This window comes from Anopheles cruzii, chromosome 2 (assembly GCF_943734635.1).
Source record: "Anopheles cruzii chromosome 2, idAnoCruzAS_RS32_06, whole genome shotgun sequence".
Lineage (NCBI taxonomy): Eukaryota > Metazoa > Arthropoda > Insecta > Diptera > Culicidae > Anopheles > Anopheles cruzii.
The window spans coordinates 22,353,893-22,375,315 of record NC_069144.1 but is presented as its reverse complement, the minus strand read 5'-3'; positions in this window follow the sequence as shown (position 1 = coordinate 22,375,315).

The following is a 21,423-nucleotide window of genomic DNA, read 5'->3' as shown; positions in this document are numbered from 1 at the left end:
GCAACAATTACCATTTTTTTTTGTGTGTGGCAACGAAAGAAACATGCGAGAAGAAAAAAAACTCTTCCCAAACCGTGGCCAAGATGGTTATTTAACCGGAACCCACACACGATCGTCGGCGATGCATGTGCACGTGCAAAAGGCGTCAGTTTCGGTGAAGCTCGTAAGCCAAAGCATGCTCCCATGTTCCAATCATTCAGGCAGTTCAAACTGTGCGTTTGGCGGCAAGTCCATTTATCAACAGCTCTTAGACGTCAGTAGCAATCAGCGCCTTCGGGACGCCGATGTGACCAGTTGTCTCGCTTAAACGGTGGCGCACTATCGCGCCGATGGAATCTATCAGTAACTTAACTAATCGAAAACAGAAACCGAACTGGAACCATGAAATCGTCCGCTTGTTGCGTCATGCAGAAGGGACCGCCAGGCGGCTTATGCTTCGCATTCCGCGGACCTCCGCCGCTGGACGGGCACTCCGGGCCGGGGCTCACAACAACCGTTCGGTAGTTTTATTTTTATAGATGATCGTTAAAATTTGACCGCCGTTGGAATGTCGAGATTTTCACTCAAACGTGGCCCAAATCCTAACGGTACACATTAATATATGATGCCGCATCAGTTTTGACTCTGTGTGTGAGTGGTGTCTATTTTGGCGGTCCATGTTTCTTGGATGCGATCTTTCCGCGAACGCTGAGGCAGAGTTTCTTCAAACAGTAGAAAGAGCCAGACCAGGCAGTTTCAAGTAAAGGACACTGAAAACATGTCGCGCATTTTATTAATTACTTCCCTGAGCTTCATTTTTTTTTTATTAAGTTGCTGGACCAACTGGTACATAGTCATTTAACAACTCTTGACGAAGAGCGATGTTCTGCATACATTGCGCGATGAAGACATCGATCAGGTCGGACACGCTTATCTACAAAAGGTTGACAGTTGTTTTGGGGCACGAACCTTTCACACCTAGGCCTTATCCACCACTCGGGTGGGGTGCATCCGATGGACCAAGGATCGAAGCTTCAAAACAAATATGCACAATGGTTGCGTATAACGCTCGACACCAAACCCAGACACCAAAGTAGGCTTCAGTTTTATTATTCACATAATTTACATAGTGGCGGGCGCCTCTATTATCGTAGCCAAAGCTGAGCCCATATCAAACCACACCACAGACCGGCCGACCGAGGCCTTCGAGATTGGGGCCAGTAACAAACCGCGTTGTTGTTATGAGATGGCTGCCGGTACTCGTAAATCGTGCTTTATCTGGACGCTGAGCCCCATCAGGCCGACGGAAGCGAAACCGAAAAATCAAAGTATAAAACCGGGATAATTGCAAAGTTGGATTCCAACGCTCCCGTCCGTGGGTTGGTGGAGTGAATGGATGCCAAAAGCAGGCTGCCACCGGACAGGCATATGCGTGAAAATAATTAATTGTAATTAAACACTGATACCCGCCCGTGGAGAATCGCTGCGTTCCACAGGAGTTAGTAACCAGGACCGGGCTTAATCAACCGATATTGATTTCCCGACCCGAAACGAACCGCGAGTTAGCGAGGCGCGGATCTACGCGGAGGAGTGAGCACCACAAAAAAATACCGAAAACAAAATCATCGGAAAACAAATCGGAGCGTGGAAAATTAGGTCCGTGCGTGTGGCGTGCGCCAGCGTCCACAGGAGCGTCCGCAGGAAGCGAGAAGAAAAAACTCACAATCCGCCTTTTAATTGCGCTCGGAATGCCGAGCGGCCCTTGCCCGTGCGTCCGAGTCCGAGAGAAAATTGCGGAAATTGCAAAAAAAAAACAACAACGATGTATCTCAACGGCAGATGACTATTAATTAACACAATACCAACACACCGGGTCCCGGACGGCCCACACACACACACTCACAGGCAGGCTGGGCCGCCACATAAATCAAGGCCGCCGTTCTGTTTGATGTTGGTTTGGATTGCGCCGATTGGTCCGAGTCCGCAGGTTTGGAGTTTTCCGATTATTTTTATCCCTTTCGATTGGGCTCGATTTTTAAGATTAAATTCAGTTGTTGCCCGTTCCGTGGTTTATGATGGAAAATGGAAATCAGTGCGTGTGTATGCCAATAGTGCCATGTTGTGATTAATGTGTGGTCCCAGCAGAGGTGATACTATTATGCGGTTAGCAACGCGCCACCCATGAATGGGGCCGCAGCTGTGCAATCGAAAGGCTTTGGTTGCTTCAACGGAATTAAAAGAATTTTGCGTTAATTGCGGGCTGAGCGAAGCTGCGGGCTGTGGCAAATGTTGCAGATATCGCAGACAAGCCGAACGACGAATTGTTGGTAAGTACGAAGCTAAACATTCATTATCTTAAATTTAAGTAGCTTTCTAGGAACAAATCGGAAGCCCAAAAGAACTTGTCGAAGAAACACTGCTGAAATTTATTTAAAATTCACCTTCATCCATCTTGACCTTGGTTCTTTCTGCAAGAATTTTAAAATTTTTTCCTACTCTTTTCAATTTTGCTACAGAATTATCCAATTATTAAAAGGAACAAATTTCTTAAGTCGCGGGATACGCATTCACAGACAGGCAACCATTTCATCGTTGTACCCAAATCTTTTTTAGGGTCTAAGAACCTCTGAAGAATTGCGCTGGGGGTCAAATCTGGAAAATATAACCAAATCAAAGAGAACATAATTTTTTTCAATTGCTCTATTGTTTTCGCTTTAACCAGCAAAGCCTTTTATTAGAGCCTTTTTGGGGCTCAGCTTCAAAACGGTATGTGGAACTGGTTCGCGGTGTATGTGTCATCTTTTGGACTTATTATCGCATGAGCTCCTAACAAAGAATCCTAACATCCGTCAATGTGCAACAGCCAGCTGGCCATCGTCAGTGTTCGGTACCCAGCCTCCTTATCACGGCTGTGGCTGCAAACGCCCCATTTGGTAAAATAGCTTCCACTAATTGGAGCAAAACGTTGCTGGCAAACGAGTCGCCACACACTCTTAGGCCACGTTCGTCGCGCACCAGCGGGCCTCGAATATGTCTTTGTCGAGAGCGGTTGAATCATAACTCATCGGGCCTTGTTGGGCGTTGGGGCTTCGGGTGATTTCGTTTTCCTGTTCGTTTCGTGATACAAATCGTTCCTTTAGCGTAGATTTGGGTGTAAACGAAGCAAAAAAATACTTGCCAAAACGGTCATCGTTATTGTTTTGTTTTGCCATCCCGTCCTCTCCAATTTCATGATTAATAATTGTCCAAATCCGTTTTTGAAATCCGCGTCGATTGTGTTCCCGCTCCCGCTGTTATCCCGAAGGTTGCGGGTTCCCAATTAACGGTCCGTGCCCGCGACGAGACCGAGAGCGAAGGTGAGCGGGCCTTCTTCGGTTGCTCGGTTTGAAATAATAAGATCTCGCCCGAGGGAGGCTCGCCGTTGCACAGCTTATAGCCAAGCGCTTCTTTTCCTCGTCCGCGCCCAGCCCGGCCCGGCTCGGCCCGGCCTTATGCTGATTTATGTTAGAGCCTCTCGGCGAGCTGCGTGAAAGTTGGCCTCCCACGTGCGGCGCGCAGCAATGAAGGCGGAAATTCCACTCACGCATCGCACGCCCAGCCGAAGCCCGAAGGCAGTGGCATGTATAAACGGTTCGCGACACCGGTACCTTGGGCGACTCGCAACATAACTCGCGTGAAAATCATTGTCCGGAGCGTGAACGACAGTTTAATGCCAACGCAAGCAGAGGGCCGCCTGAAATCTTGCCCGATCGTGAGAATATGGTTCGCAGCCAGAAACCGATTCCGTTTCATAATTTGCCGATAAGCACGGCAGCAACCGGCATGGATAATGACAGCCACACGAGCGCACCGTTCATCGAAAACCGCCATCGCTACCGTTGTTGGCGAAAACCGTTTCCCGAGGCACCGGAAATGCTGTGGTAATAAGAAACGCAAACGTCAGGCTTTCGCGCAACGCGACTTGGGACATGGGCCGTGTGCCAACTGAGCCGACATTTCCGCCTTTTGTCCGCCAGACGACGCAACCCCTTGTTTGTGCTATTGAATCGCCAATTTTTTTTCCGTTTCCGTAGACCTCCATCTTTGTTGTAATTGTCCCCGTTCCGGTTCGGGTGTGTGCTCAGCTCGACGAGCAAACCCTCCGGAAGTAACATCATCTTCGTTCGGAGTTTCTTCTTTCCAACTTCGTCGGGACTCCGCGCGGGATCGTTCCCGAAGCACCACCACCTTAAGAAGGATGTGGTTTTTTCGCTTCTTTCTCTCGGCGTGCGGATTTGGTGCGTTTTAAATTTTAATTTATATGATTTGCTCCTTCTTATGTCGCGTTCGGCCGCCCGAGAGCCACGGCAGCGGCAGGCTCGGCTCGGAGCCCTGGAGCCGTACATCGCACACGGCGAGTGTTAAATTGAATAATTTATTATCGGCTCCGGAGTCGGAGTCGGAGCTTCTTCGGCGCAAAGACAGGCCCCGGAGCAAGATGAATATTGGCACAGTTTTTGGCAACCGATACAAGCACTCACTCACTTATGCATGTATGCACAGTTCGATAAGTGCCGAGCCGGCGTGTGCTTTTGCCAACGTTTTATGGCCAAAGCCATCGGAAAGCCGGGCTGCCGGCGGCCCCCAACGGTGAAGTCTTTCTCCGTGTTGGAAGCAAGGAATTTGTTGGCCCCCTCGAGCGCGGCAAGGGTATGGGTGCTCGGTGTAGCATAGCTTTTCTCGGCTGCACTTAAGTGCATTTGCATGATGTTACCGGCCCGGCCCGGCCTGGCTTCGGAGGCTTTCTTCCTGCCGAACCGGCTCCCATAATGATGATGCAGTGGAGAGTGATAAAAATTATACTCATCTGGGACTACATAACAGATTTGATCTGGCTGTACACGAGGCAAAAAACATGCTTATATTCAATAGTACGCTCATTGCTGGCCGTTGATCGGTACCCACAGTTAACCATACACACCAGCAGCAGGAAGTCTGAAATGAAGTGCGCACAAAAGTTGCCCATTAAAACGTTTTACACTCCGCAGCATATTGACATAATTTCCATTCAAACATAAAAAACTGGGATCGCGGTTTTCACTCTCCAACACGGCACAGCGACGCTAAGTACCATCACCGGAAAGCCGGAAATTTTCCTTTATCGGTTTACATTTTTCACCATTGGCACGGGAAAAAAAATACGCCAACAATCGACAGATCGAAAACCAACCACACCACAACGGATTACACGAACCGGCGACGACGTAGCAGCAAAGCAACGAAAACTCGATGCACGTATCTATCGCACAGTGAGCTAAAAGTGATGAAACATTGATCCAAATTGAAATATTACTTTAATCCTTTTCTATTTCCGCCCAAGCTCTGTCGACACTTTCTTCGTTTCCGTTCGGTCACTTTAGCTTACTGACCCTTTTGATACTTCAATAATTTCAATTCCGAGCGCCAATTCATTCATTTGGTTACCGTGTGGCTGGTCAGTTGTTATGCGTGGTCGTCCGGAATGATTATGCACCCTTCATATATTCGAACAGTCCTATAAAAATTTAACATAGCTGTCGGAGAGAAAGTTCAACTTAACAAGATATTAATCTCCATCAAAATAGCCAAACGGCCATTCAAAAATAAAAGTCTCACTCCTTTCCGACCCCCGTAGCATGTGCGGTCGGCCATCGCCGCCCACCCGAAGTCCGGGGCCTCTCTGCACCTATCGGGCACCGATGGTCGGACGGACTCACGGATTGGCACTGCGCGCCCGTCTCGGCTCGCGACAACTGTTCTGGTTCGATAAGTTTTCAGACCGATTGAATCCTTTCTATCCACTTTCCGCCCACTTTGGGTGGTTTGGCGGATAGGGGGGCAGGGCTGCAGTAAATTGCTCCAACATGCGGCGGAGATGCGGTGCGGTCTACCCACACTCTCGCCACGCACACGCCTAGCGTTGTGAGGTCGAACGTGTGTGTGGGTCGTGCTCGTGGCGGAGGTGGGTTTCGCCTTCATCTTGGCAATTTTCGCCCGCAGGATCTGTCCGCCGATTTTTACAACGGCTCTCCAACCCGCCAGGTCTCGATGCGAAGCGGTTGCCGGGTCGGTGGTAACCACGGCGACGTGTGGCTGTGAAATTCCTGTTCATCCTGTTAATGATTTTTATGCTCGAACGCGCGGCCATGGGCGTGTGCGAGGGCGCATCCGCCTCGTTTCGCTCGTACAGCCCTAGCCCTCTTACCTGATTGATTAATTGCTTCCTTTCGTGAGAAATTTTTATTAATATTATTAACTTTTATTAATATCATAAACCACTGGCTGCTTTTTACAAGTGAGAAAGTCCTTCGTTTGGGTCTCCGGGGTTATCGCTGAGTTAGAGTTATGTTCAATCAATTTTATGTAAATTTTGTTCGTATTTAACAGTGAATGGAGAAAGTGTGCGATTTACAGTTTTGATGCACTGATTCAAGACTGTTAAGCTGTAATAATCGAAGTAAACGAAAGCTTGTAGAAATTTATAAAAGGTTAAAAATACGAAAACTAATTGACTAATAAACTACCCAACTAAAGTAACATAATAAACACATACTTAGGACTAGGCAATATCTTAATAATCGCAATGATCATGTCCGGGTTAGACCCAAAAACCTACCCAAAAACCGACAACCGATCCATTCAAACGATTGATCAGAATTTGTAGTGAAAATAACCCTTACTTTTAAACTCTTAAAACGTTTCCAACTAATTAATACATAAAACTGAGAGAACATTTTGAATTAAGCTAAAAATAATTTGAGAAAGTAACTGAAAAACATAATAGAATTGATCGATCATATTTTTTTTAAATACCCTAGATGATTTTTCGTCCGTTGGTTGAGTTATCCACACAGCCTCATTGTCGGGTACTACTTTCTTGTTAATTTAATTATATTATTTTATCGTCTGAAACTGCTCAGTGTAAACAGATTTCAAACGAGCATAAATTTGCTACGATTTTAATATCCATTCCACTTCACAGGATGGAAATGTTTACGATGGTTGACTTAACCACTTGATCGGCAACGAAAATCTTGAGCAAAAAAACATGAATAATTCACCGTCAAAGTTGCTCTACGATCTGCACCTCTCGGGCAGTGGAATCGTGAGCTTCATAATTCCGCAACTTCCGAACCAGCATTCATCGACACATCGTGCACGCCTTGTGGGCCGCTCCGCAATGAACCTGACCCCTGAAAAAGTCAGTCCTAACCTTCAAATCGAAGTTATTTACCGCTACTTATAAGCCCGTACCTGTTTCTGCCCGCACCCTGTACCTGCTGGCCAGGTCCGTGTGAGCATTTGCCCCGCTGGTTCGACTTTTCCTGTGCCCTTCCTCATAATCTGAAGGTCATTTCTAGGGGTGCAGGGCCATAAGTGCGAGGTGCTGCCATTGTAGAGCCAAAGTATTGGGCAGAGGGGGGGACCGAAAACAAAACCCGCTATCCCTTTTCACATAATTTATGGAGGCTCAGGTTCTCGAGCCTCGAGGTCCGTTTACGACGGACGACGGATCACTGTGTGTGTGTTTTTTTTTGCAAGTTCTAGTTCCATCAAGAACGCCGAAGGGCCCCGTAGAACCCTTCAATCCCTCCGAAACGCGACACTCGAAGGAAGTGCCAGGTACAGAGGTAAGCAACGGTACACGGTTTTACGACGGTCGCAGTCCGCGCGTGTGTGTGTGTGTGGGGTGTTTTTTTTCGGGTTCCGCAACACTTCGCCACACACGCCCATCGAATGTCGTCCTGTCCTGGTCTGTCACGTTTTTGAGGTTAGGAAAGGTTACGGGCATGACTATGAATGAACATTTCTTGGCCATGTCCGGGTGTTGCCGTGAGCTCACCTTCGGTTGGCCTTGGCCGTCGCTACCTGTGCCGCGAGTCCGGTGGAAAAACGGATTTTGCACACGGTAAGCACTTTACGGAGGTGCCGGTGGCCCCTAGGGTGGTAGCGCGCTCGGTCACGGAAGACCTGCGCGACCTGCGGCCAGGAGTGTGTTGAAATCTGCAACTTGATTATTGTTTAGGGCTCCACGGTGTTCGGTGTTTTAACTTTCGATTATCTCCGGTTTCCCCCCAGGGGGGCCGTCGTACGTTGTTGCTGAGCTTCGGAGATCTGGATAGCGCGATGTCGGCGGTACCGGGAATACCCCCTTTAAGTACCTGGGCACGAGAGGCGAACGAGAAAAAGCGAAAAAATCTGTTGTCATCAATCTCTGCGGGCAGGGTCGGTGACGTGGCACTCGGGCTCCGGTTGCTGGACCAGCGTACGGACCTACGGATGATGATTGATCTACTTTAATGAGACCTACGCTAAATCAGCGCGCTCCTTGCCTTCCCGGATCCGTAATGTAGAAGTGACGTAAGATCTCCTTCGCAGGAAACGTGCCATCCCGGACCCAAGTGTAAGTAGCGAACGCCAGTAGCAGATAAAATCCGTTTTGCGGTCTCGCGGTGCCGGGCCTGCGTCTAATAAAATGCCGCAAACTGGGCCGTATCATCGCAGACAATCCGTTTGGATTTTTACGCGTCTTGTGGCATCGCACACGGGGACGTGCCCGGGACGCGCTAGGTAGTGCTAGAGCTAGGGCTACCACCGTCACATTTATCAACCTTGGCACGAAAAGCCCCTTGGCCCGCCATTGATTTGGTACCGATTTTATCTTCCACATCCTCGACACAGCGATTCAGCGAATGTGTAATAATGGGCGACATCCTCCGACATGTTTGCGACTTTCCGGGCTCATTTCTTGTCCCGGTCGCAGGAGTTGTCTTCAGAATTGAACACTTTCTCGGAAAAGTACGGCTTGTTCAAATACTTGTACTAAAATGTACAAAAAGTTGGAAAATTATTTCTGCTACTCCCATTCCCAGCAATGTTCCCGCAATTCTTCTTCTTCGAAATGACAGATACAGACCCCCGGGCTGCTTTGTTTCAACATTGCTTCTCGAGCGTCATTCGGCGTCGCTTTTGCGCGTGACGTTACAACTTGCGGCCCACGTGCTTCCAACCCCGAGGGCCGCCACTCCACAGCGCCGAAAAGTCGAAACAACAACCATCAATAAGGACCGCCACCGTGTTTCGCGCTTTATACAAATTTTCACGTCATCCGCAGCTTACAGTGGCGATAAATCTAAATCAAATCGCCATCTTTCCAGAACGCTGCAACCAAGGAATCTTACGGTACTACGACTTCCCGGGACGTCTACGACTCCGGACGCGACTTGGCTACCTTTTTGGGGTGGCAAGAAAAATAGTTTCCAAAGTCGACCTCTACAACTCCACCGGAACCGTGTCACCTCGTGGCAGTGTGGGGCCGTGTCCTAGTTATTGGCAGGCCACGATTTTATCTCTCCCGTTTGCCAGCGCTTGCCTTGCCTGCCTGCCTATCTGGACATCTGAGCACCGTGTGTCGTAATCTTGAACAGCGCTGCTTCCTATCAAGATGAAGGCTTTCTTAGCCCTTCTTCTTCTTGGTCTCTCAAAAGCACGCCGGGAACCGGTTATTATCACACGTGAAGAAAATTACGGTTATTGAACCAAAAACCCGGAGGCCCACGCCAGATGACATCGCACGCTGGCTCGGCGTGACGGCGGGCCCCCACCCTGTACCCAGGTCCCGCGCCCCCGGGGCCGTTGGACGTGCCAAAACTGGTCAACATTTCTCATTTCACCGACCGCGGCGCAACTCGTCAAACTTGTTCTGGTTCCGGCGGCCCGGCCCCAATGGGGTGGTGTTTCATGTTTTTACTATCATTTTTAAGCACCCCGTACGTGGACGGAACAACGGTGGGTCATCCAGCATCGACAGCATCATCGATTGAAAGAGTCTTAGCAAGATGGCGTTAAATGAGGCTGTTCGAAAATAGTCAGCTGAGTTGCTTGGGTTGTTTGCCGCGTGAAAATGCGCCACGGATATTTTCTACTAAAAGAGCTTTGAAACGTCGTAGATTAGGATAAAGTACTGTTTTCAGGGCCTCACTCAGTTTATAACATTATTAAACATGCATTTGGTATAGCTAAAACCCGCAATCGAAATATTTCATTAAAGCCACACATAAAGAACATGAATCGGCAATAGACCTTCAGGATGATTTATAGACCTTGATCAAAATGTTCCCAGAATTCATTTATAAAATGTACGATATCTGTTTATTGTTCAAAATCGATATTGTTTCCTTTAAAGTCCGTACTTATGCCAACGCTTGATGCGATGCTCAACATATTGTTTAAACTCAACGTTTGGCATCTCCATTGGGGCCATCTGTGTTCCAGCCACTAGGGTTCCAACAAGTTTCTCTCAGTGTCTTTTTGATTCGATAAAACAGGTCACAGGGGGCCAAGTCCGATGAATTCGGTGGTTGTTGGATGGTGTTTGTGTTGTGTTTTTGCCAAAAAAATCGCGTACAATTAAGGCATTGTGCGATGGTGCGTTATCGTGGTGCAAAATCCACGAGTTGTTCCAAACGTCTCAAAACAGCCTAATACTTGTTGACAGTCGTCTGTTCGTCTGGCGTAGCATTCACTATGCAACACGCCGTGGTAATCCATGAAACCATTGACCAATGCCGTCTTTTGCCGTCTTCGTCTCGGATTGGCTAATAGTTTCTGCGGCTAGTTTTTACGTTTTCTTTAAAGCATCGTTGCGGAAACCCAAAATTTGAAAGGATTGAAATAGTTATGCCGGTGAAATATTTTTAAACACAATGTTTTTCTTAGAATTCTAAAAAATTACTAACACTCTGAGAGACTCATGTACTTAATTCGACGTAACTTTCCCAACTGATGATGAAACAACTTCAAATTGTGTTGGGAATATTAGTGACAGTTGACAACCGAGTGCTAGTTGCGCCATCGTCATCCATCATCGATCGATCATGTAGTTCTCGATCATGTATTAATCGACCATTTCCATTGAACCACTTCCATTAAATCATTTTTTAAATTGCGTTACAGTGTTTTGATTTAAGCTTGAAGACTATCGAGATCCCAATTGCGTAAATTCGGTTTATGTACTCGTGCATTCAATTATCTTCTTTTTTCTTTTTTGTTTTTCTTCGTGTTATTTCCATTTATTACTGCTTCCTTACTAACCAGCCTCGAGAATTTGCATATCGATCAAATTTCTTCAATATTAACATCGATGTGTTAGAAAATCTCTTTTCTATACCCAAAAATTTTAAAGCTGACTTCCTATTGCCGAGCCACGGAATATCCTGCTTACGCGTGACATTAGCATCGTCATTAGCATTTTAATGGTGCGCAGGACACCTGCCCCCCCAAAATCGATCGCTAATCAGCTCCGTAAATCGTTATAATGGAAATTTGACAGACAAAAACCGACAAATTTCAAAAAGCCGTACCCTAACCCATGCCCACAGTTTCATACCGATTTGCACCACCTGCTAGGATTTTTTATCGGACGTCCGGTGCACCCCTTTCCGGAGTCATGTAGCATGGCGCACTCGGCCACTCGGTGGGTTTTGGCGGTCCCTTCCCCGACCGCGTGTCCGATGGTTGTCCAACCTTTCGGTGCACGCCAATCGTCATATTTCACGTTCAAGTTGATATTGATATAGTGGCGACGATAAATCTTTGATCAGAGGCCGACACACGGCCCCGGCCGTGGAGTGTGTCTGCCGTGGACATTGCATTTTTGGTGGCCTCGCACGTCGGGTGTCGGGCGGTGAAATAATCGCGTCCAATTCATTCGCGGATCCGTCGCCTCCGCCACCGCTGCTGCTGCTGCTGCTGTTGCTCCTGTAGTAATAATAATTATAAATGGCCCAAAATTCGCAACATACCGGGGCGAGCGCGCTAGTAATTGAAACCACGCGCCAGTGGCCCGAAATCCGATGAATCTTCGAGGGTCGTCGGCATCGGATTCGGATCGGAGTGTCGACGAGGGAGGCACGTATAAAGTTCCGGCCGTAGCATACAATCTCCGCCATGAATGATTACCCGTGGCCGGTGTGTGCGGCTCATTTGCGTAAACATAAAATGGCACCGGAACGAAGTGAATTATTTAATCCAGTGTCGCTAGTGAATATTTTGCGGTGGGCTTTACTGCTCCTAAGTTAGCCTCAGATATTCTCATGATTAATTTAAAGCGTCATTAATTTATAGCGACTGAGCGCACGTTAGCCAAAACCATTACGGTTGGCGAATCCCCGCTTTCCGAAGGGACATTGTTTGAAACATTCTTGCTATTGAAATTACACTGGAACCTTCGGGAACCGGAGCTGGAAGTCACTGAAACCTTTGCGTGCTCTTCAACTGATACCCAACGCCAACTCGATTTCGATTCATAAACACGGCAACCACTTCCATCTTGGAATCGGCACAACAAAATCGCCTGTCCACGCCAGAAATATCCACTGACTCACTGGCACTGGCAAGGAGCGAGCAAAAAACAAACCACATCCCTCCTTACCACTGAAGTCACGTTTTCCATGGCTGCACATGGCCGCTGCCCGCTGCAGATGCGATCCGGACCCGCGAATGGTGGTGTTTGTTTATGTCTATGCTTTCTCGCAATGTTGCCACCCGCCCTGTCGGTCGGTGGGTCGATTTTGTTCGCGCTTTCTTTCCTTCAGCCAAACCGCCTAAGAGCATAAACATTTGCAGAAACACAAATCATTTGCAGAAACACACAGTACGCCCGACGGCTCACTTTCAGCGCGTTTTAATTTATTGACAGTTCCCCGGGCCCAACACGTGCAGCCGCCTGTTTCCTTCGGGTCGTGCCGCACGACAATGACACCTTCTGTTGATTAGCTGCGGCCCGGCGCGAGACGTTAGCCTCCGAAGCCACCGACCGCTAACCCCTTTTTTCGACCCTGCCCATTTGTCCATTTTTTGATGATGGCCATAAGTTCTGATTTCCGTCAGCTCGTAACCCAAACAATCATCCGTCCGCGGGTTTTGAAATAACAGACCCGGCCCAAAATCTGTGTCCCGGGCGTTTCGCTGAGCCGCAATAAAACCTGCCTTCAAGACGGACGCGCCGGTCGGGCCAGGATTGGATCGGATCGCCCGAACACCGGAATCAAAACAGAGTGACCGCGTTCCATCACATCAGGTTCTGGCTGCGCATACGGTTTGGGCGGTTTGTTGTTTACACCATTGTTGCTGCTGCTGCTGCTGCACCTTGGTTCTACATTCCTCTCGAATGGGGTCGCGCCAGCATATTACAATGAACATTTCAAAATCTGCTACTTTTCTCCGTGGGGCCTCTCCGGGGTCCGCTGCGCTGTAGACGGTCGATATTCGTTAACCGCATTTTCAACCGCCAAACTGGGGATCGAAAAATCAAATTTATTCGTCCGCCCACGCGCACGCACGCACGCACGTTGCGTCTGCGTCTGCGGTCCAGCTGCGGGAGTTTTATGGGAAATTTCTCTCCACGTGGTGCGCGGGCGCGTTCGATCGATCGCTCGAGGTACCGAAAACGAAAACTAAATAAAGTAAATCTCGTCTCGTTGTGGGGAAGGCCGCGGGCGACCAGACACTCCCCTTGGTTGGCTGGGGGAAAATAGCTCCACCACAATGGGCATTATCGGAACGGAAGCGCTAGAAAAATGGTTCCCCGGGCTGGAATGCTCGGAGTGACTTTTTTACAGCAGCCGCGAGTTTTCAATGGAGCCTGAACGAAACGAACCCACAGTTAGTGAACTGGATCTAGCTAAACAATGTATTGTTCCCGATTTGATGTTCCATTTCCAGCAGTACATAATCCACCATATAACCAGCCAAAGTGCGAACACTTGCTCACTTTAATTAACTAATGACCGAACCGGACTGTGTTTTACTTAGCTACGATTTGTCTGGAACAAACACATTCCTATACCCGGGTGATGATTATTATGCTTTCGTGGGCGGGGATTTTTTCGCCGAAATTCGCCCTCAAAGCGCCAAGCACTCGAAAATTATGAGATTTATCGCACTGGAAAGCATAAAATTTGACGTTTGCCAGCCAGCGTTTCTGTGGCTTGTTTTTGGACCGTTCGCTTCAAACAACTCTCCGGACTGTTCCGACTCGTCCGTCCAGGACACGACGCGAAATAATCGGTCCAACATTATTTATCAAAGCGCCCGGCGGCCAGGGCCAATCAGCAACATTTTCCAGCGCCAACCGGTGGGTCCTAAATTATTTACCCGCTTTTCCGTCAGTATTTTCTTTTTAACTGATGTCCATTTACGCGGCCAACCTGCACGCGACAGAGAGAGAGGGATAGTGAAAGAGAGAGAGTAGCGTCCCTGCCAGCAGCATCATTACCGCATACCGTCAACGGGCCTACGCCATGCCTTGACTTATGGAACGAAATGGTAGCCATAATAATAATGATAAACATTATGCCGGCACCGTTGCTACCGTGCAGGTGAAGCCAAATTGCCTCGACGCCTCTCAGTCGCTCCGAACACCACAATTAAAAGTCGAAAGACGCCCAAACAGCGCCTTCAAGTGATGAAAGAAGCCCGAACGAAATTGCTCCCCCCCAACGGGCGGTGGACATTTTCTTTCCGGATCTCGCGCGGACGGTGCGTTGTGTACCGCTACGCAAATATAAATCAAAACCTGACCAACTGACAGGTTTTGCCTGGATCGGAACCGGATTGTGTGCGGCCGAAGACAGCGCTGTGTCCTGCCGATCAATCTGCCGCGGGATGCAAATTACTCTGCGGCGCCCAGCGTGCCCTGTTGCACATCTTGCATCTTATCGTGTCCTGTGTGTCAGTGTAAAAATCGCTGCATTTTCCGGTTTAAGACTCTGTGAGGGTATTGAGCGCTTCCAAGACAATCTAAAATCATCAAGATGTTTGAGGGGTTTTAACGTTGTAAGGGTTCCAGTGTTTCGTTTCTCCATCGCATTAATGCTTTAATGCTTGACTACAAAGTTCGACAAGAACTGCGTGATTCCAATGGATTATCTTGAGCAGAATCCTTCGAGATGCTGTATGAGACCTTAAAACAGTAATAGTAGTATTGAATATTTTACACGAATCGCATGAACGTGGCCATTTTTTTCAAGAGTAGATACGTTGCCATTTGCATTGTTACAAAACTACTCCTTAAAAGCTACCATTTTTGGGGAGATTTTAAATTCAAAATGCTACGAATAAACAATATAAAGAGACCCTGCATTATGCGAAGCAACGTAAGAACTATGCTTCAATGAGTAAAAAATGCAGTTTGCAGTACGATGTGCTACATAAATACATTTTGCATTCAATATTAAACTAAACCGGTCCAGCTTCGTGGCAGACTTCACTGTTGAGAGACGGATTAAGCCCACACTCCAGGGCTGGACGGGCATACAGCATAGTGAAGGCGCAGGAAGTGACTTGCATGCTTTACTCTTATACTTCGGAGGATTAACGCAAATCCTGCTAAATGTAGAAGCTGAAGTTATTTGTGTACGGCCCTTTAGCGTTAACAGACTTGTCCGATGTTCGTCAAGTCAACTGAACCTGCTATGATCACAAACACATTCGGGTGTCTTGATTTTATTGCTCGTGGTTTCGTACTTTAGATGTTGCTGGCCCACACTAAACAACGCGTCAGGTCCTTCAACGTAACCCAATCTGGTACGTGACTGAAAACCTCCTACTATCGGGCTATCAATTTACTTTCAATTCCTGTCTGTTCGATCACAAAGGGTGATCATGTAGTTTCTTAGAATCAGTATTTAGGAGAAGACTACCTTTGAGTTTCTATACGAATTATTCTTTGCATGAATCCGTCAATAAAATGATAAGAATCGTCTGCGCCGGCTCAAGTCTAGCAGTCAGTAATAAAGCCAAAGCATCGTCAAATTTTTATGCATTTCGGTTGTCATAAATTAACCCTCGAACGTATCGCAGCATACCAGCAGTTAATGACTATTACCATATCGACAACCACCATGTTTTACTGACTCGAGTTTGGCCACCTGCGAGTGAAAGGTAAATCGATGACCCCCTTTACCGTTAATTAGCACAGTTATGGTCGCTTGGGAAGTCGAGACCACTGGCAACCGGGAGGTATCCTACTGCAGGACCGACCGGTAACTAGCTCCGTCGCCATGGCATCCAAACGTATTCGACCTGCATCACAATAACGATAATTAATTTGTCGCGTGTTTGTCTACCCTCGCGTATGCTACAATCAGCATACTCGACGAACAATGAGCATGGAAATGGCTCAGCCGAAGCTGGTGACTGGTGCATTGAAAGTTGGAATGTTTTTTATATCGATAGTTTTGTGCATGGAACATTACGGCTTTGGCGTTGAAACCGTTTTCTCGAAAAAGTTTACAAATGAGCTCATTACGACATCAAGCAATGGAGTTTGATAATTTTTGTAACCTAGTTTTTATCGATCAAACAGATCGATTTATCCCACAGGCTTTTCGTAAACGTTTACAAAAACTAATATAAGCAGTTGGCCGCAAAGATGATGCAAATTGTGTTGTCAATTCGTATCAATTGCGCAAGATGATAATTTATTACACGAAGGCCAATAATAACTATTAGTTTAAATACAGACGACCGGCCTTATGCATGATTTGAAAGAATGAATGTTTTAACTTACGGGATTCTTTGTTATACATCAATGACGTCACTTATCTAAATTTTAGTAGACTTTCACGGTTTTTGTTAACGCGTTTACTTTTAGTGTTTTCGAAAACCTCGGTACGAAACTCAATAGCTAACGGTAAATGTAAAATTTTCATCCACAAAGTTGATGCTACTGAGTTGACAGTCAAGTTTTTGACTTACCTCTAGCAAAATGTAGTAATCTTCCGGCGTACGAACACGAACGGCAAGCAGAATAATAGCGCGGCCCAAAGAATCAACCTCGTGGGGTGCTGCACCCCGAGGAGAAAGCCAACCGTCAGGAAGCAACCTTTTTGGCAAACTAACTTTTCAGCATGGTTCGTTGGAGGCTTACGACCACCTCCGGTCCGCTGCTGCTCAAGAAAAGTGGCTCGTTCTTCAGCACTTTACAGATTTTTGTGATTTCTTCCATCCCGGGCCAATGCCGGGCGGAACGTCTTAACCGGCGAAAGCTATTTACTAAGCGACACCATCGTGAAACGTGTTTCGATTTTCTTCCCTGGTCGCACTCAGCGCCGGGCCAGCCAACCGTGGCACGTCGCACCCGGTCGTAGAAAGGTTGCTATGCGGCGACTATGTGTCGATGTGCTTTAGTTTTCAATTTCAGCTTCATTTAGCAGCACACCGGCGAGTCGGTTGCCAAAATGGATTCGATTTCCAATTTAATCGATTGAATCCATGAGAGCGAAGGGGCGAAATTGCATTCCATTCTCTTCCCGGTGGCGCGCTCCGTTTCAGTGTGGGGCCACCATTTTTGGACTTTCGCTCTAATCATCGACCCGCGCGGCAGCATAGAGCGGTATGCTGACGATTTGTCTAGATGTTCCGATCATCGTTAGCAGCATCGGTTGCCAAGCATTAAGTCTCGTTTCGACATTGATGGTAGGAAAGAACGACACGTACTTTGTAGAACACTGTGGAAAGGTAGAACAATCCTTTAAAACCATCTGAAAACTCGGTGCTCCTTGCAAGGATGCACTCGGAGCAAGCACGGTGCGCTTAATTCACGGTTTTAATTCACGATTCTATTTCCCAAGTCCGACGGAAGAAGCCGCATCTAGAAGAATGTCTTAGCGGCAGTACTTTTTTGGGGGGCCTTTTTCAGCGCATCGCCAATGGAAACCAGGTGAAAGAAAATGGAAATTTTGACGAAAGCAAGCGATTTAGCCGAAATGAATTGGGCAACTGTTGGGCGTGAGGCAAACTTTCATCACACGCCTCGCTGGGCAGCAAAAGATTAGCACGGGCTCGAGTGTGTATTTCCGTTCCGAAACTGAAACGACTGTTTCTGTTTCCTTTAACTGACGATTTTCACTTCAGAATCAGAATTCCTAGTTCTCCTACATCGTTCGAGATATGTGTGGGACTAACCATAAAATTAATATCACTAAGCTGATTAGTTACCAAAGAACCAACTAAAAAAAGAAACTATTGACATAAGGAAAATGATAAGATCAAAAAGTTGTTGACTTGATTTAGTACATTTTATGATTGACAACTTTGCGAAACGAGTCCCTTCGCAGCATTCTAGTTTATGTACTTTTAAACGTTTCGTACGCCATATTAGCAGACGATCTCACTTAATGACACAGCCGAACGTCTGTAATGAGCCTCTCCATCACAACGCTCAGCGAGCGTTCGGAGCCGGAGACCAGCAGCTAGTTCCCGAACTAGAACGTATAGAAAGGGTATGCTTTGCGTTGATATCCTTTCAGCCAGCAATCTGCAAACTGATTCGTGAAGTGTGCACCGTTTTCTTCTTTGTACTGTTTTCCCCAGGGGTTAGTTTACTGGCTGGAAGGACCTGGCTTGAAGGTTGCCTTTTAGGAGATTGGAAAAGTACAAAGCAGCGAAAGAGATAGTACAAACATGAAACACTCTAGGGCTCACCGTCTCTTTGAGTTTTGAGACTACCCATCGCTTAGAATGTTGGTGCAAACCGAGTGCATAGGTTTTTATTGACTTGACGGTTTTGAACACGGTTTCTAAATAGAAACCATGCCTCAAAATGTTTGCTATGCATTGTTCATTTGAACCGAGAAAGTATAGAAAAATATGAAATCGTACATTCTAAGTTTAAAAAAAATAAGATAATCTCCTCGACTAGAACTTTTAATAAAATCTACCCGATTTACAAGAAATATGCCTTATTGAGTACCTAAGTGTGGTGTATCCAACATCAGAAACAGGATTTCTTCACTCGGTTTTGCCGTCAACTGTAAATTCTGTGTAAATTCGAAACATTATCCAAGCTTCACCCATGTCATCTTGTTTAGCCAACTTTAGCCGATGGTTTCTTCGCCTTTGCACTTATCCGCAGTGCCACTCGTCTCGCTGTGGACCGTCTTCTGCCGGGTTCGTGGCATTGCTGCATCCAGACAAACTTCTCTCTTTAATTCTCTCGTTTCCGAGCGATAAGCAAACAAGTTCAACTTGTTTATCAACGCCTGGTTCAGCATTTTCGCTCGGAAGTGCATTTTCTGCAAAGTTCACCAAATGAGCAGTTGACATGGTTGATAACACTTTTTTCGCCTCTGGGAAAACATTAGCGTCCGCGATTTCATGGAACGTTTCATGGAACGTTTAAATAAATGCACGTTGAAATGGGGATCGAAACGAAAGGAAATGAGAAATGAAAAATGTCATTGCTCCTTTTTCAAAACGTCAGATCGTTTCCTTAGTAGAAATGGATTCGTTGACATTAATTCTTTGACATCCAACACATAATAAAGAGGCACACTATTTTCACGCATTTCGACAAAAGTGGAACATTTTTGAAGAACATTCTTTGATTCCTGTTACTTTCTCTGTTTGTTGAAACTATAAAATCCAATGTTACAATTTTGACTTCTAGGAAGCTTATGCACCAAAAACATGCAGCAAGTACAAGGAAACAGACTTACAGTTTTTCTACTCGGCTCGCGGGCAGGGCTTCTAGAACCGAACACGAACAAAAAACGACCCCCCAGCCACCTTTCCGTTGTAATAGAAAAACTTTTTCATCCTACGGCCGGCTCTCGATCGAGCTTCGAGCAGGCCACCAGGAGGGCCCGACGGAGGCAATTCTTTGCAACTTGGTTCGCTTTTTCTTCTTGCACACACTCACGCAAACACTAAACATAAGACTTTCCGGGCCCGAAGGCGTGAAATCGTTATTTGCTTAAGAATTTTCCTACTCGGCCCCTGTGCCCATCATTTCCAGTGCGGCCGTTTCTCGCTCGGTGAAACTTTTCAGATTTATTTGTGATAAACGTTAATTTAACCGAACTTTTATTCGGCCCCGCCCGCGATGATTGGTTGGCCAAAGTTGGGGCGGATACGTTTCGCATTTACACTTTTCTTAATTCGAACGATTCTTTCGCCCGCTTCCGGCGGGCGAAAAACTCGGGCGCCAACATAACGTTATATGTTTTTTTGTTTAGCTTTTGGCCATCGAGCAGAGCAGTTTGTTCGGAATTCTTTTCGGCCACCCCGGGGTGTTGCCGTAATGCGTCGAGGAATTACAATCTTTTCGTCTCCGTCGGCCGTAAAGAAGAAAAGCTGGAGCATCCGTGGCAGTCAGATGCAGCCAGGTCTGTCGGTGCCGGTGGTTTATGTTGGTCCAAGTTTTAAGCGACTGTCTGCTTTCTGTCTGGTCCAACGGTCTGGCGGCGCTTGACCACGCTGGACGCTTGAACTGCACAAGAAAACGCTGGAATCAGACGAGTTGATAAAGTTTCCCTGATCATATGTTGGAAACGCTGGTTTTGCCTCTTTTCAAGGCCGAACATGAGAAATGGCTTTGGCACTAGACCAACCAGAGGCTGTTACAGCTTCTCGGACGCTATCGAGATTTTGTAATCCATCTACACGAAATGGAACAGTGCATTTGCCTGTAGACCTGGTGCTCTGGTCCGCTTTTTCAAATGTCAAATCTTGGCCGCTTTTAATGGCGGCAAAAACTTTTTCACTTCTGTTCGGCTGAGTGCAGTGTTCCAGCGGGTACGTGGGTTTTTTATGCTTTCCAAATGCTGATTACAACCGCACAGAAACGAATTCCCGAAGTGTAAAGCCCCATTTTTATGCGATATTCGAGTCACCATCTTCAGCAGTCCGATAAGCGAGCCACGTTATGGTCCAATGACGCTCAAATGACACGCTTCACACCGTCACGCGGTGTAGCCCATGCGCAATAATGTTTATGTGACATTTTACATTTCGCAGTTAACTGACTTTTCATACCACATTATTGCCCGGTTCGGGTAGTTAAATGTTATGTCAAATATTATTGTTTACCTCACACTTTTCACCGATAATTACCGTACTAAACGGAGCTCCTGGTGTTGGGCGTTTGGAAGCTTTAAGGTGCAGGTGCAGACACCATGGCGTCTTAAAATCTGACAGAAAGCATAGCGTTTCAAGTAAGAGCACCCAGTACGAAGGTGCTAAGCAAAAGACGAGTATTTACGAAAAATCAATGTTGCTTAAAATCTTTGAAATCGCACTGCTCCGATGGGGGGTCGTCCGTAGATCAAATGTCTGCGCTCGTCTTGAAAGCAAAACCTTACTTATGGTAACATTTTACTTATTTTATTTATTTCCTCAGTTTGTAAAATGTAGTTCCACTTATGCTCGTCTCTGTTCTTATGTGCCTCGGGCTCAGCATTGTACCGTTAGGGCGCATACAGTGTTTCGCCGCAAATTTATTGATTCCGCCAATCATCATTGATGATCGATGCTCCACTCTGGGGAAGCAACGCGTCAGGCTGCGCTTTATACGGTGGAATTCCGAAAAGGTTCCGTTCGCGCCGTTGGCTGGCTGTGCACGATTGTAATAAACACGTGATC